We start from the raw sequence: 15,278 nt of genomic DNA on the forward strand, positions 1-15,278 counted from the left end.
GTGTTCTACCACTGAACCACAACCTCAGTCCCCTAGAGAAATTTTATAATAAAATTTAAAAGAGCAAAAATTTCTAATAAGTAATACTTATCCATGTGACAGTTATACAACTCTTGAAAGATCATGTATTCCAAGAACAGGTAATGATATAGGGATATGTCCCAAAATGAATATATAGAGTATTTGTTAAAATATTTACAGAGTATTTTAAATTTATAAAATAGTAATATAAAATTTGAATTTCTCCAAGTCCCATCAGCTTATTTGTAAGGAAGGCACTATATCCAAGGGATCTCTGGACTTCTGAATCACAAATGTAGGATTCCTTCTGCTAAAGTTTGGATTCTCCAAGATGGCAAATGGGTAATCCAAGATAAAAAGTACAACAGGACAAAGATTGGGGTAGGTGTTTGTGCCATTTATTGATCAGCCTGGACCTCCTATTCCCTCCTAACAATCAGTCCCTGTGAGTGGAAAGGAAAAGGAAGAATAGGTCAAGGACAATCACTTTACAGAAAATGACCAGAAATTGTACATGTGACTTCTTCTCATGTCTCATTGGTGAAAATTTTGTCATGTGGTCACACCTAGCCACAATGGAATCTGGGAAATGTGGTTTTTAATTGAGTCATTGTGTGCCCCGGAAGAAAAGCAGAATCAATTTTGGGAACAAGTCATTTGCAATAACCCATATATACAGATTTTTATAAATACATAAAGGAAATACACAAATGTTCTTAGTGGCCATTTCTTAAGTTAGTACGGTTTTGGAAGACTTCTTCTCTTTATACCTTCTGAATTTAAACTTTCTTGCAATGGCTATTCCTTTGCAGTACAATAGTTGGAAACATATTAATTTAAAGGAAAGAAAACTAGAAATTTATATGCAGTTGTCTTTGGAAGATAAAACATTTTTTCTTTGACTTTCCCATTTTTTTTGAATTTTTTTATAATTTATTTGAAATTTTAGAAAGTAGTTCACCAAATGTGTTAGTTCCTGCAGGGGCAGGTAGAAATATTGTTATGGCCTATATTTGGGATTCACACATGGTCACAATTACAGGGTACTTCTGTCATAGCCCTCTGTTTTCTTTGTTTTAAAATAGAAAGTAAGCCTGTTTATATGTGACTCTCAGGAAGATGATGAACAACAAAATTCTTCAACCTGCCCCCCAAAGCAACCATTTTAAGTAACTCATCTGTTCAATTCTAGAATGGAAGCTATATTCAACTGCTAACTAGTTCTCTTGAGAGTAACTCATAACACTCCCCATCTAAGTAACAGTTCCTCACCTCCCTGCTCAGCTATCCTCTTGGAACATGGCTGTCCTTTCCTCCATCCTTACACTAGCCTATGTTATATTCAAGCAGGGTTTATCTCACTAAAGTGAGTCTACCCGCCTATCCAACCAGGCTTCAAGGAAATGCAAGGTGTTATCTTTGAGGGAAATGCAAGGTGTTATCTTTCCAAGGACACTTACATTTCAGTGGGATAGTTTAGAAGATCTAAAGAAATTAATTCTTAATGGTTAAACCATAAGGACTGAAAGAGTAAGAAACAAAAATATCTTGGAAGAAATAGGACTCTCCCAGTAACACTTAAAGCCTATCTTAAATATGACACATCACTCATAAGGAAAGCTATGTTTAGAAGATGTACAACAGGAAGGAATTAGTAGGCACCAATAGCCTGGAAATGCTACAGAACTGTAAAATGTTTTTCCTGTCTTTCACTCTTCCTGTCTGTCCATTCATCAATCTTTCTAACCTTGGAATACTCAGTACCTGAACATCACACTGAAGGTAAATATTGTAAAAGATAAGAAATAAAAACATTTATTATTTACTAGTATTGATAAGCATAAAAATTCCACTCTTACTTTTTCAAGGGACCAGTGATGTGGCTTAGTCTATACTGTGGCCTCTCACCTTGTGACTCCCACTAAATGACTCAATTGAAATGGGGTGTTCATTTATTTATTTAAGTACATTTTTCAAAGTACTGAATAAAAGATAGTGACATTCTGGGTGACTAGTGGCCACCTTCATGAAAAATGGTCCATGTTGACTCTTCTCACTGACCTCCAACATGATGGGAAACAAGGAAATCAGGAGAGAGATTGACAGAAAAAAAAAAGTACAGGTTTATTTTACTCCTTATCTTACATTAAGATTCCAAAATGGCTTCTTTCTTTCTTATATACTCCAAATCTTTCCAAAGTATGTATAGTGCTTTACATTCAGTAATTTACTTTCTCATTCAATTGTTCTGATACTGCGGTTCTTTTAGATTTCACAATAGTCTAATTGCTTCATCATCTGTCCAGGCACGGTCCTTTGTTCCTTTAGTTTTCCTTCTTCCTCCCCTGAGAAACAGAGAGTGTGTTGCTTCCTGGCAGCTGTTCGGAATTTCTCACTGTGAAGATTGAAACAAAGAATTGGCTAGGTCTGATATATCTCTCAGTCAAATTACCATTGGATTTTATATTTATAACTACTGTTTCACTTATGATATAAAAGAGGAAACTTTGTTTCCCTTCTTCCAGTTTCCATTTTTCTAACCTACCACTATCACAAAACACAACAGATAATCAAGACATAGGCACATCATTTACTAATTTTAAAAAAACAGAAAGAAGAGGAACAGGAGGAGGTGATACTTTTCTAAAATATCCAGTATCTCAAAAATTATCACTGTCATTGTAGACATAGCTTTTTTTCGAATCCTCAATCTCATATAAAATCCCTAGATGCCTAGACCTTTTTGGCATTCTGAAGTAGTAATTATTGTAATGCTTGTCTCTATACCATTAAGCTCCCTTTAAAATGTTGGACTAAGTAACAAGGCTTAAAGTCATCATCATCTAGAAAATGCTTAAAGTCTATTTTTATTGGTGCATCAAAATTATACTTAATAGTTGGATTCATTATGCCATATTTACACCTGCACATAACATAATTTGATCAATCTCATTTCTAACATAAGTTGACATACCAGGTCACTGCCAATTTTTTACTAACTTGGAAACTTTTCCTTCTTCAAATGGGTCTTCTAGAAGAGAATGTCACATCTAGAATAACATATTTGATGATAAATAAAGCCCACTTGCACTGCCTACCAAGGAGAATAGCCCCTACAAGCTACAAAATAGCAGAGAATTAAGTAAGGAACAAGGCAAGCTCCTGTCTAAAATAGAAGACATCGTTGCTATTTGTGCTATTATTGGGAGGAAGAGAATTCTAGATATAAATTTTACAAATATGCTAAATGATAATAAATTATTAATCAAGGATGAGAGGGATTTTTTCCCCCTATGAATCAAGAATACAGAATATGTAGACGAAATTCAGTTGCTACTGCCATCTGGAAGGCAAACTAAGGAGGTCAAAGACATCTAAGACCTAGAGGAATGTAGATAAGTTGATAGGATGAATAGCTGCTCCTTTTTCAAAAGCTGCTGACTTTCTTAACAACTAGCAATGCTAGACTTTTTATTGGATGCTTTATTGATTATTGTTTATAGCAGCATATGATGAAAGGATATAAATGTGCAGACAGGTTTTGAACAGCGAATTGCAGGGGAAATGTCAAATTTTAAAAATAAATCTAAACAGAGAATAATAAATGAGATAAGTCATTTTGACATTCAAAATTAATTCCGCAGTATAAAAATCACATGAAATTCACATTTGCCTCCATGTAACAAATGCTGCCCAGATTTGCATAGCCCCAATATAATAAGATTAAGAACATTTTATCATTGTTTATTCTTTGTGATCAATTGTTTATCCCGTGTTAAACAAATATTGTGGGAAGAATAGATTGGAACAGGCTTCAAAACTATTCCTTGGATGCTCATCAACAGAAACACAGAGAGACAGCCGAGCTCAGAACTTGGACAGATAAAATCCAACAGGAAAACCAAAAGAAACTGACTAGAATTTTAAATCTTCAACAATGAATAGAGTCATGGGATTACTGGTATAAATGCAAACCTGATGCTGCAGAAAATAACTTTGAATTTTTGTTTCCAAAAAATAAATATATCAACTTGTCTTTCCAAGGAGATCCTTAATGATACATGTGCCAGGGTAATGTATGCATGTATATATATAATGTGTGTATTTTATATATAGTCTTTTTTGAAAAAAGCAGTAGGAAAAAAAAGCATGAAGAACATATAACATATGGCACTCTCCATCGCCTCAGCTGGTGTTTGCCATTTCCTGCTTGTAACTTTCTTAATTTTACATCTTCCCCTCAATTTCAATATACCAGACATTTAAATCAGATTTGCAAGTTGGCCTTCCCATTTCTTCACTTGCTGCCCCTGCTCCTATTAATCTTTCTGTTATCATAAGGTCTATTTAATTTAAAAAAGAACTAATAATTGCAATGCCTCTGCTGTCTTCATGAATAATAAATACTGGGCTCATTGTAATGTGGCTGTCAGGGTAAGATGCACAGATGCAAGAGGCAATAAAATAAAAAACAACGCTAATATTTTAATCAAATTTTATTGGACTGATAAATGTTATATTAGTGAGAGTAGAAATCAGTGAGTGCTATAGAAGCAGCCTATGAAACCAAAAATAAAACTTATTTTGATTTTCTTAAGCATTGCTCTCCAATTTGGGCCTCAGTTTTCTTAACTTCTAGACCTGACCAAAGATAGGCTACCTAATGAAGCAGTTCTCTTTAGGAAAGTCAGGAAAACAAAACTTCTTTAACACTCAGGCAAATGGGTTGAATATCTTCCTCACAACAACTCACTAGAATTCCAGAGCCTCAGTATCCTCTTCATGGCTAAAAAAATCTTCCTCACCAACTCCATAAGTGAAAGCCACTCCAGAGATTCTAAAATAAATAGCTCCTTGTTCACAGTAACTGGGAAATGTCAGTAACTCAGGGTTATCCCCATTCCAAGCCTCTTAGTACAGTCCTAAGAATGCTGCAGTCCTAAATGTTCTTCAGCAACTAGCCCCTGCGCCTCCAGAAGTACTCCAAGAAGTATTCCTGATATATGCAGAGTAACTCAAGCAAAACAGTACTCTGGTAGCAATACCTAAGAGTAGACAATATTAGTTAAGGAATGGACATGTCCAGGTAGAGTTCAGTGTTGACCTTTCAGATGTTAAGATGTACATGAGGGATCCTGAGCTAATTTCCTAAAAGTATAAGTACATAAGCAGGAATCTGATCACATTTTCTCTGCACCACTAATATAGCTAACAGAGAGCAGGAACTTCACATTATCTTAAATTTCCTACCACATGATAGCAGACTCACTCCAGAATCCCAAGGTAACCTCCTCACAAGGTAGTGATCAGAAACAGAGAAGTATGATCTATTCCTTTCCTTGCCTTCCAGCCAACAACCTAAAATGGAAAATCCCATTTTAATTTTCATTTCATAGCCATGAATATTACTAGTCCCTATTGCTAATCCATATTTCCTCCCTATAATATAGCATAAACATACTTCATTGGTTTTAGAAATTAAAACTCTCTCTGATGATTATAAATACCAGTTTAAATTTTTTTAAAAAAATTTACTCATATAAAAGAGCAGTCATTACCTTATGTCAATGTAAAATTAATTTCTCTACAAAAAAAGTCAAAAAATTCAAAATTAAAACATCTCAGAATCTCACATTGATCAGAGTTCCAAAACTAGAGGTGTCAGAATGAAATTTTGTCAAGAGAATCTTTGAATCTGTGAGAAATCATGTCTAAATAATGCTAAATATAAGAATTTACATTAACAAATAAAATGGGCAAAAGGATAAAAATTACATAGTGAAGGAAGACCAAAACTTACCCTGTCTTCACACAAAATTTAACATTCCCATTTTTTGTCTTCATGCCTCACTCTAGCTAGAAAATTCAGGCCTAAGGCCTGAGGCAATTAGGTATCACCATCTGCAAATCACACAGAAAATGATTGAAAATGTAGTATCAAAAGACTGACAAGGAGGAAACTCTCATGATGAGAATTTACAGAATTCAAGAAAGGGGAAAAAAAAAACAGTGAAGCCAGATGTCAAAATATGTATTTAGTGACTCATAAAATTTCATTGCCCTAAAATGAAAAAAAAAAAAAAAGGAATACCACAGTTAGGCAACATTTTCAGCAGATGCCCCTAAAATACTTCTAACTTTAAAATAGTTCTTCAAATTTTCTTGAAGTACTTTATCTTCCTTTCATATTTCTCGTTTTATTAACATTTTCTTACCACTGTCCCACAGGATTAGGAGTGGATTCAAGAAGAGAAGAAATCAAGATACACTGAATGTCAAATTTACTTGTTCCCTCCTTAGCCTTACCTACTATGTGCTCCAGATATGTAGTCAGATGGAATAAGCTGAGGGATAAAACCAGAGAAGGAAATGGATCCCTTTTCATCATATTCCTCTCCTCCCTCTTTGTGAAAGGCAATTTACGAGACACATTTCTTACATTTAATGTTTTAACATTGTTGTATAAACCTTAAAAAGAAAATAGCACTGTGTATTTCACACTGGAGAAGCTGAAGAAAACTTAAGCATAAGAAAATTCCCCCTTCCTCCAGCCCCGGCCAACCTCCCTGAAAGACTTATTATACTCCTGTAAAAGTGGAGACCAAGGCCAGATTAGTCCACGGACACTGCTGTTAAATTAAGTGCCTTTCAAGAGCCACAATCTCCACCACTACCTACTATATTCCACAGGTCGCATCACACATTCTACCTTGCCTATTAGCCCCTGTGTGTATTTCAGATACTGGCCCCGCCAGTGAAGACCTATCTTCATATTGTCTCATATAAACTCAGCATTAGGGGAAGTCTTTAAGTACATCTTCTAGAACAATCATTCATCACATAATTCGATTCTCTAACACATTATACACATCAGAAATATCAAAAGAACTATTTCTTAATACATTAAGAAATAGATGCCTGAGTTTCATCCCTTACCTACTGAATTAAAATATCCTAGGAATGGGTGGGGGTCTAAACATCTCTTCAGGTAAACCTGATGAGCATGAGCATGGAGAAATACAAATTATTCCTTATCATGTCTAATAAGGAAGAACTCACAACAGGTTCTTTTTTTTTTTTTTTCTAACAACGTAAGGAAGTTCTTTCCTCAGGCAAATCTTAGTGCTCAGACTAGAGATAGAGAAGAGTTACCTGCCTCTCAGCCCTGGGGTAGTTTGACAGTATATCAAAGAGCCTTGTCAAAACTCAGAGGGTTTGTTATAGAAACTAGTCTTCACTTCTTCCTCTTCCCGCCATATGCTTCATTCCCTGCTGGCTTGATGCTGAGAAAATTTTCTATCTCTATGCCCATGTGAAAGCTAAAGCTACCCATTCAGGTGTTGCAGCTGTCATCAACAATATCCTGGTGATGGGACGAAATAGACTTTGCTTCTGAAACTATGAAAAGAAAGCCAGTGTGCAGAAATGACACATTATGAAATGATGAAGTACAACATCTGGCTCAGAAGTGAGTCATCCAGGTGCCATTAACAAGACAAACAGGAAGCTTCTTTATTAAACAGCAAAGTTAAATTTCCAGGCTATTTTGGACTTTCTCTCTACAGGCCTATAAATCAGTTCAGTAAAAATAATGGATTTGACTAGATATTTGACCAAATTAGCTGAAATGACTGGTCATTATAACAAAGCAGAAATACATCCACACATCGTCCATAGAAATTTAATCAACATGGATTTTAAAATACATCATTATTATACCGAGTCAACATTGTATGACACTTTACACCTTTCAAAGCATTCACTCACAAATAATCTCATTGAAATGTTAATGAATTCATGTATCAGGTAATAATAAACCCATATGATAGATGAAGAAACAGAGACTCCTGTCATGTGACTTATGCAAATTTACTCAATTAGAATCAGAGCCTGCACAGATTCCCAGGTTCTCCAAGTCTAAGGCCAAGACTCAAGTTCTAAGGATCTTCAATCTTTAGATTCTTAATTTACAAGAGGAAGCTGCGGGGGAGGGGGGAGGCTTCACCAAAATAAACGGTGATTCTGAAAAGCATGTGACTGAACAGGAAGAATGCAGGAAAGAAAGCAAATATGAGAAATATCTAGCCCTGGCTAACAAAGAGAGAAGCCTGTCAGTCTTCAAATTGAGTCTTAAGGTACATAAACATCTACAAATGATTCCTAGGCCCATCAGGAGCCAGCTGTCAAGGTCCCAAATTCAGGGCAGAGAACAGAAGAATGAGATTGTGCAGCACTTGCTGCAGCCACGGGAAGAGATGAGACACATTTCTCTGTTAGGTAGATAATTTGAGAAATACTGAGGCTTGGGAACACTGTGGGAAAGAACACATGGAGTGTAGCCACATGGGTTTTCTGTACCTCAGCAATTGTGATGCTTCCTGACAGTCAGTCACAATAGTGGATTGAACTAAAGTTCAAAACAGATACTTAACTCAGCAAAGAAATCACTTCAAAAACATAGTACACAATGTGTTGAGTCTGCCATATTTTGTTCAGTCATAGTAAATTGAGGGAGAATGTCCCTTAAATACTAAAAAGATTAAAAATCCCTGTAAGATTAAACCCCTGGATCATACAACTCTGCTATGGAATTGTTAGCAGACTGTAAATCTCTTTGGGGTTCAAACTACATAATTTCTTTTTAGTCATAGATTTTACTAGTTTTTAAAGTTGATTTTAAGGACGGGAGAACTTTCTCAAAATGTTACGTATCTCTATACTAATATTTTAATATGATACATACTAAATATTTAATTATATACACACACACACACACACACACACACACACTATACGTATACACACACTTTAGGAAAAGCCAACTTAGTTATATACATATGTATTCCAGTTTAAGGGAAAGATAATGTATTAAAATTCAAAATAATTAAACCAATAATTAGGAGTGATTATTTACTTAGCAAATATTTATTAAGTACCTATCTTATACAGAAACTATATAAAATATAAGGATGCAAAGATGAGTACAGTTTGGTTACTGATTATCAGAAATGCTTATGACAGAGTTTTTCAGATCTGAGTTTTTCAGATTTTGGAATATTTGCATAGACTTTACTGGCTGAGCTTCCCCCCAATCTGAAAATCTGAAGTCCAAAAATTCCCCAAAATCTGAAACTTTCTGAGAGTTATATGGGTACTCAAAAATTTTCAGATTTTGGAAAATTTCAGATTTCAGATTTTCAGATGCTCAACCTATAACATAGGGCCCTTCTCTCAAGGGGTTTACTATGAGAGGAGAAGGAATTAAGTGTTATAAGGGGGGAAAATGGTACTCTGGGCATGGTGGAGACACAAATCAGTTGTCAAAGTTTGAGTGATAAGCAACCTTATATACTTCCACTAGGAATCTGGACTTTATATTATAGGCAAGGAGAATGATTGAAAAGTTCTAAACAATTAATAATTATGAAAATCAAATTTTATAAATAGCATTCTAGCAATAGAGAACAATATAGCTGAAAGGATGAACACCAAACATGAAAAAACCAAATGGAAGACTATAGATGAGAAAGTTCTGGAAACCACTTTCACAACAGTGTGAATATACTTAACACTATTGAACTCTATATGCAAAAAGTAATCAAGACAATAAAGAGAAAAAGAATGAAAGGCAAAAAATCAGAAAAATGTACTCACTTCTCTCTTACCCTCTTAGGATTAAATTTCAATGTGCTTTGTTGTAGCAACACCCACACTGAATGAGGAGAATAGGATCCCAAAGCAGGAGGTTGTCTTCTGGTCAGTCTGCAAATCTCTCAGAACCTCCGCAGTGTCATGGAGCATCATCCAACATGGCACCTGAGTGTTAGAGAAGAAATAACCAATGAGGATCATGACCAAATAGGTCCAGGAAAGCATCCTGTTCCCTAAGAAGCATGGGACTAGAGTGGTCACAGAAAATAGTTCAGAGTATTAGCTCTCTCAATCTGAAAGGTTCATCAATAGTGTGGGTATGGTGACTTCCTCAGCAAACGACCACAAAGAAATTCATAAGCCAGGGACCACAGTCGGAACTCAGATTTGTCTCACTGCAACTATCAAGTTGAGGGTCAAGTCAGCAAAGAACAATGATCCACAAGAGTTCACAGGGCCAAGGACACTTCTGTAGCTCATTCAGCAAGAACCTAGAGTACAGTGCAAAGCAGACATCCCTCTACAATTGCCAAAAGGATAACTAACCTCTCCTCTCAACTAGATGCCATCTTGAGAAGGAGAGGGAAAGGAATACATTGAGAAGGGGAAATGAGAGTCAAAGCCAGGTTTTGTAATGCCTAAATCTTCCAGTTTTAGCAGTCCTCTTTAAGAAAAAGGATGCAAAATAAACATAGAAATTGCTGTGAATTCTTCCAAGCCTTAAAAGGGGCCTAGGCAAGAGAGGGGCCCAGAAGCTTCTCATCAGTCTACTGACAGAAAGAGACCCTGAAAATTGAATCATTACTGAAAAAAGACTGTTTTGAACAGTAGAAATGAAGCTATGTGGTATTGGCAAAGCCAGTGCATTCTGCCATCAGTGAGAATGAGGTCTCAAGAGTACACTGGAATCAGTTGTAGAAAATAAAGTGAAAATATGAGACTGAGTGTATAAATTTCTACCACCTGCTACATTTTCTACATTCAGGGATGTAAGAGTCACTTTGCAAGTTGCATAAAAAGGAATGAACTGCTGGGAGTCATATTTGAGTTCTGTTGCTATATGAATTTAACCCAATGCATGTCCATAACAATGAGAGAGGAAAACCACTTGAAAGTAACATATGTGAAGATGGTTAAGATCACCAGATATCCAGCTTCCTGTGAATATTTTTCATTTTTCCTGGAATTACTGTATATGTATACTGAGCTGAAAGCTACTCTATGGTAGTGGGTTCTCAGAAAGGACATGAGGTCCTCTCTTTTCCAACTACATAGCTGTGTGAAGCTGGATTTTTAAAAATATACACTTCAACCAAAACAACATTTCACAACAGATTGAATGCAGGAGCAGACATGCGAATCCAGCTGTCTTCTATTAAAGCCAGACATTAAAGAGATTTTCCAAAATAAATGTAAAACAATGCCACTCTCCTCACTAATTATTTTGTTTAAAAGTATATTTATATATGAATCTATAAGATATATAATTATATTGCTAAGCTAATCTAATAAGTTAAATATGTTTATATTTCTCTAATTTCTAATATGGCAAATATTAATAGAACCAACATAAATCACAGATTTTGGGAGATCCTCAACAATTGTTAAGAACATATCCTGCTACCAAAGTCTGAGACTGATGCTTACAAGAACTTAAATGTGTGTTGTATAGCAAGCTTTATTCCAAAGGAATTGGTAACAAAATACTATCCTTTTACAGCATATGGGACACAGAAGAGATTAAGGAGCACATAAATAGCACAGATATCATATTAATAGTGGCTTTACACCTCAGCTTCAAGATAATTCTCTCAAAAATCTTCCTTGAGGGTTGGGATTGTGGCTCAGCGGTAGAACGCTAGCCTCGCATGGGCAGGGCCTGGGTTCGATCCTCAGCACCACATAAAAATAAAGGTATTGTGTTGTGTCCATCTACACCTAAAAATAAATAAATATATAATTTTTAAACTTCCTTGATCACTTCATCCAAAGGGGGGGGTCTGTTTCTCTTTCTTTCCCATTACCTCCTTCCATGCTTTTTCCTCCTACTTCCTTCAGGCACTTTTTTAAAAAGCTTTAGGGCTGGGGATATATGTAGCTAGTACTAGAGCAGCACTTGCCTAGCACATGTGAGGCCCTGGGTTCAAGCCCCAGTAACAAACACACACACACACACACACACACACACACACTCACAGAGTCTTATTTCTTTTGTTTCTATATGTTTATTTTCTGTATTTGCTATCCCTTTGTTGCCAAAGGCCAGAAAGTCTTGTTAAGTACTCTGTCCCTAGAACTTAGACAAAGACCTCACATATAGTAGAAGCTTAATTAATATCTGTTGATTAAATGAACTAAATAAGTATATTAAATACTTGCTTCCAGAGCTGTAAAATGAGCAAAACTGAGAAATCTAGAGAATCGTTTTTTTTTTAATGCATTTGACCTTCTTTTCTGACCTACTAAACATTTCTTAAATATTAAAGGAGCCTCAGTTCTCACTGTGGTTTTTCTTGTGAAGTACCATGGTCTTGCCCACAGCCAAATCTACCTCGACCTGCACTGAGAGTATTTTCCATCAGTGGAAGATGATGCCCAGCTCCAGACTTGAGGGAAACTCACTGGAGTGCATCAAAAATCTCACAGAATATAGGTTGCATGTTTGCCTCCAACCACACTTAACTGCTGCTTTTTGTCTAAATTTGTTCCAATAATAGTAGCTTAGCTCTGATTCAACCAGAATATCAGAAAGTTCCACTCCTAAATGTATACATACACACACAGGTGAGCACACATACATACATGCATTACATATACACACACATATATGTGACTGACCCTGACAATTATAAACAAATATTTGCATCAAAAGGATATATATGTGCTAGAGATAGACCTTTAAGTATTTTCACCAAAGCAAAGGATAATTTAATGCATTTACAAAGAACTTAGATTACATATGTGATCATCATTCCCTTGAGCAAGATGATCTGATCTTTGCTCATAAGATCAGGGACAATGCTTTTTAAGTCATTAAATTATATCTGGGACTATTTCCCCCTAGATCTGAACAATATAGCTATTACAAAAGTGTCCCATGCTTAACATTACTTAATGCACGTCCCTAAGCCATACTGACTAGGAGTATGACCTTGCTTAAATTACTGAACCCTGGGCCAAGGTGTTGTTCTTTGTGAAGTATAGATAATAACAGTTATCCCAGTCACTTACTCTAAAAGGATGTTGTAAAGACAGATGAGATTAGTGACAGCAGAGCTCTTTGTTTGAAAGGTGCTATTTAAATCTCAAATGCTATTATTAGGGCTCTCTGCAATTTTTCAGCTAATGGATTATGCAACAGATGGTACCTAGAAGAGGTTTAATATTATTGATATCTCCTTTGGGTTTTTTCTTCTTCCCACCTCTCTTATTTATTATTTATTAAAATTTTATCTCCCATCTACATAACAACAAAAAACAGAAGGCTTCTGTGTTTGGGCTGAATTTGCCAAGATTAACTTATCCCAACAGTTTAAAATAAATTTTTCCCTCTATGCATTTGTAAATGCACAAGGTCTTAACTATTGGAATAACTGACACAGTTGAATTAAGCAGTTACAAGTGTGCTAGGATTTCATATAGGTGAGGAGATAGATTGTAAGTTAATTTAATTTAAAAACATTCTGTTTCAGAATTGGCAAGGGTGTGGAGAAAAGGGATCCCCTAAATACTGCTGATGGGAATGTAAATTAGTACAGCCATCACAGAAAAAGCATGCAGGTTCTTTAAAATATTAAAAATAGAACTACCATATGATCCAACAATCCCATTTCTGGGTGTATACCCAAAGGAAATGAAGTCAATATATTGAAGAGACCTCAGTACTCCTGTGTTTATTACAAGCATTATTCACAATAGTCAAGATATGCAATCAACCAAAGTGTGCTTAGATCAAGAAAATGTGAAATATTTTCACAATGAAATATTCACCAGTCACAAAAGAATGAAATCTTGTCATTTGTGATATTGATGAATCTGGAGGTCATTATGCTGAATAAAATAAGATAGGTATAGAAAGACTAATACCCCAATTATCTCATTCCATGTTGAATCTAAAGTTGATTCCATGGAAATAGAAAATAGATGGAGGTTACCAGAGGCTGGTATAGTTGGGAGAGGAGAAGGAGTAAATACTGATCAAAGGTTATATAATTACAGTTAGATACAAGGAAGAAGTTCAAGAACTACAATATACAGTATAATGTATACATTGTGCTCTTGAAAAATAGAGTGTTCTCACTGCAAAAATAACCATGTGAAGTAAACATTTGTTAATGAACTAGGTTTAAGTATTCCACAATGTATATGTTCTTCAAAATATCATGTTTTACATGATAAATACATATAATTTTATCTGTCAGTTAAAAATAAATAAATGTTCTTTTTGATGTTTGATGTTTATGCAGTAAAAATGGGACAAAATTGGGGCTGGGGATTGGGGCTCAGAGGTGGGACGCTTGCCTACAATGTGTGAGGCACTGGGTTTGATGCTCAGGACCAAAATATAAATAAATAAATAAAGGTATGTGTCCATCTACAACTAAAAATTTTTTTTAAATGGGACACAATTGTAAGTGCTACTCATACACAAATATTTATCTGGGATGTCCAACACAAACCCTAGAGACAAAACTAGAAAAATAGTAGTACCAGATATATACCAGTCATTTATAGTCCATTGATAAAAGGAGATCAGGAAGGCCAAAAATGGGTGCACTGGCCAGCAGGAGACAGAAGAGTTTGGAGGTTTTAGATAGGGCAGGTGGAGATATTACTGCAGGGATAATTTTTTAAAAAGGAAAGATCTGATTCACAGACCTAATATAATCTCAATCCCATACCCAGCATCCTTCACCATCAGCTTACTTTCTGCTTGCAATCACCTCTAGCCAAACCAATTCCATTCTGAGGGTGATTTACTCTTCCTTTTAGTGCAGGTTATTTCTATAGTTAACCCACTGCAATGATACAGCTCAACAATAAAGAATACATGTAAGATTGGAGAGGAAAATGCCTCGGAAGACACTTTACTTGGCTCCAATTTGGTTTAACCCAGTCGTGTAGAAAAGGATGCTGCTTCTGAAGCAAGCATCCAATGAGCAGGCTGCTGCTGGGCAGAATATGAGGGAAAAGAACAGGTTGTGCCTGTTTATTGCTGCTTGGTGTTGTTCCCAAATAAATGGATGCTAATTGAGAGGGAGTGTGGCTTCATATTTTATGACACCCTGGGTATATGCTAGGAAGTCTCAGGAGAGGTGATTTAAATTAAAGCTAATGTTAAACTCTGCTTAATTAGCATTGCTGTAGAGGATTTCACTTTTCCCTGTTAAGGGAAGAATGTGCTATGTTACAGTTTTCCTGTTGTAAAATACTAAACTATATGATAGAGGTGAAGAAGCAATTTGGGAACTGAATGACTTGCTGGCAAGGGAGAACCAGACAGGATGGCATTTTACTAATTAAGATGAGTGGTGAACTAACCAGATGGGAGAAATATAGAATGGAACAATGAAAAGAAATCTTCAGAATGACACCATTATTTTGGA

At 35.7% G+C, this 15,278-nt stretch overlaps 1 long non-coding RNA gene across 7 annotated transcripts in view; it reads right to left on the bottom strand.

Moving 5' to 3' along the window:
• Positions 1-403: 403 nt before the first annotated feature.
• Positions 404-15,278, bottom strand: part of LOC124105147 (uncharacterized) — an 84,926-nt gene continuing 70,051 nt past the window's right edge. For 5 of the 7 annotated variants that reach the window (XR_006855655.1, XR_006855649.2, XR_006855653.2 and 2 more), the window contains 4 exons: positions 9,676-9,837; positions 5,822-5,922; positions 5,291-5,379; positions 404-2,416 (listed from right to left, as the gene is read on the bottom strand). This is a non-coding gene — a long non-coding RNA (uncharacterized LOC124105147). Of the gene's footprint in view, positions 2,417-5,271; positions 5,380-5,821; positions 5,923-9,675; positions 9,838-15,278 lie in introns of all 7 variants that reach the window. The other 2 variants (XR_009228438.1, XR_009228437.1) reach the window with 2 other exon arrangements.

Source organism: Marmota monax, unplaced genomic scaffold (genome assembly GCF_021218885.2).
Source record: "Marmota monax isolate L192 unplaced genomic scaffold, Marmota_monax_Labrador192_F-V1.1 WCK01_AAM20220418_F8-fsc00129, whole genome shotgun sequence".
NCBI classification, from domain to species: domain Eukaryota; kingdom Metazoa; phylum Chordata; class Mammalia; order Rodentia; family Sciuridae; genus Marmota; species Marmota monax.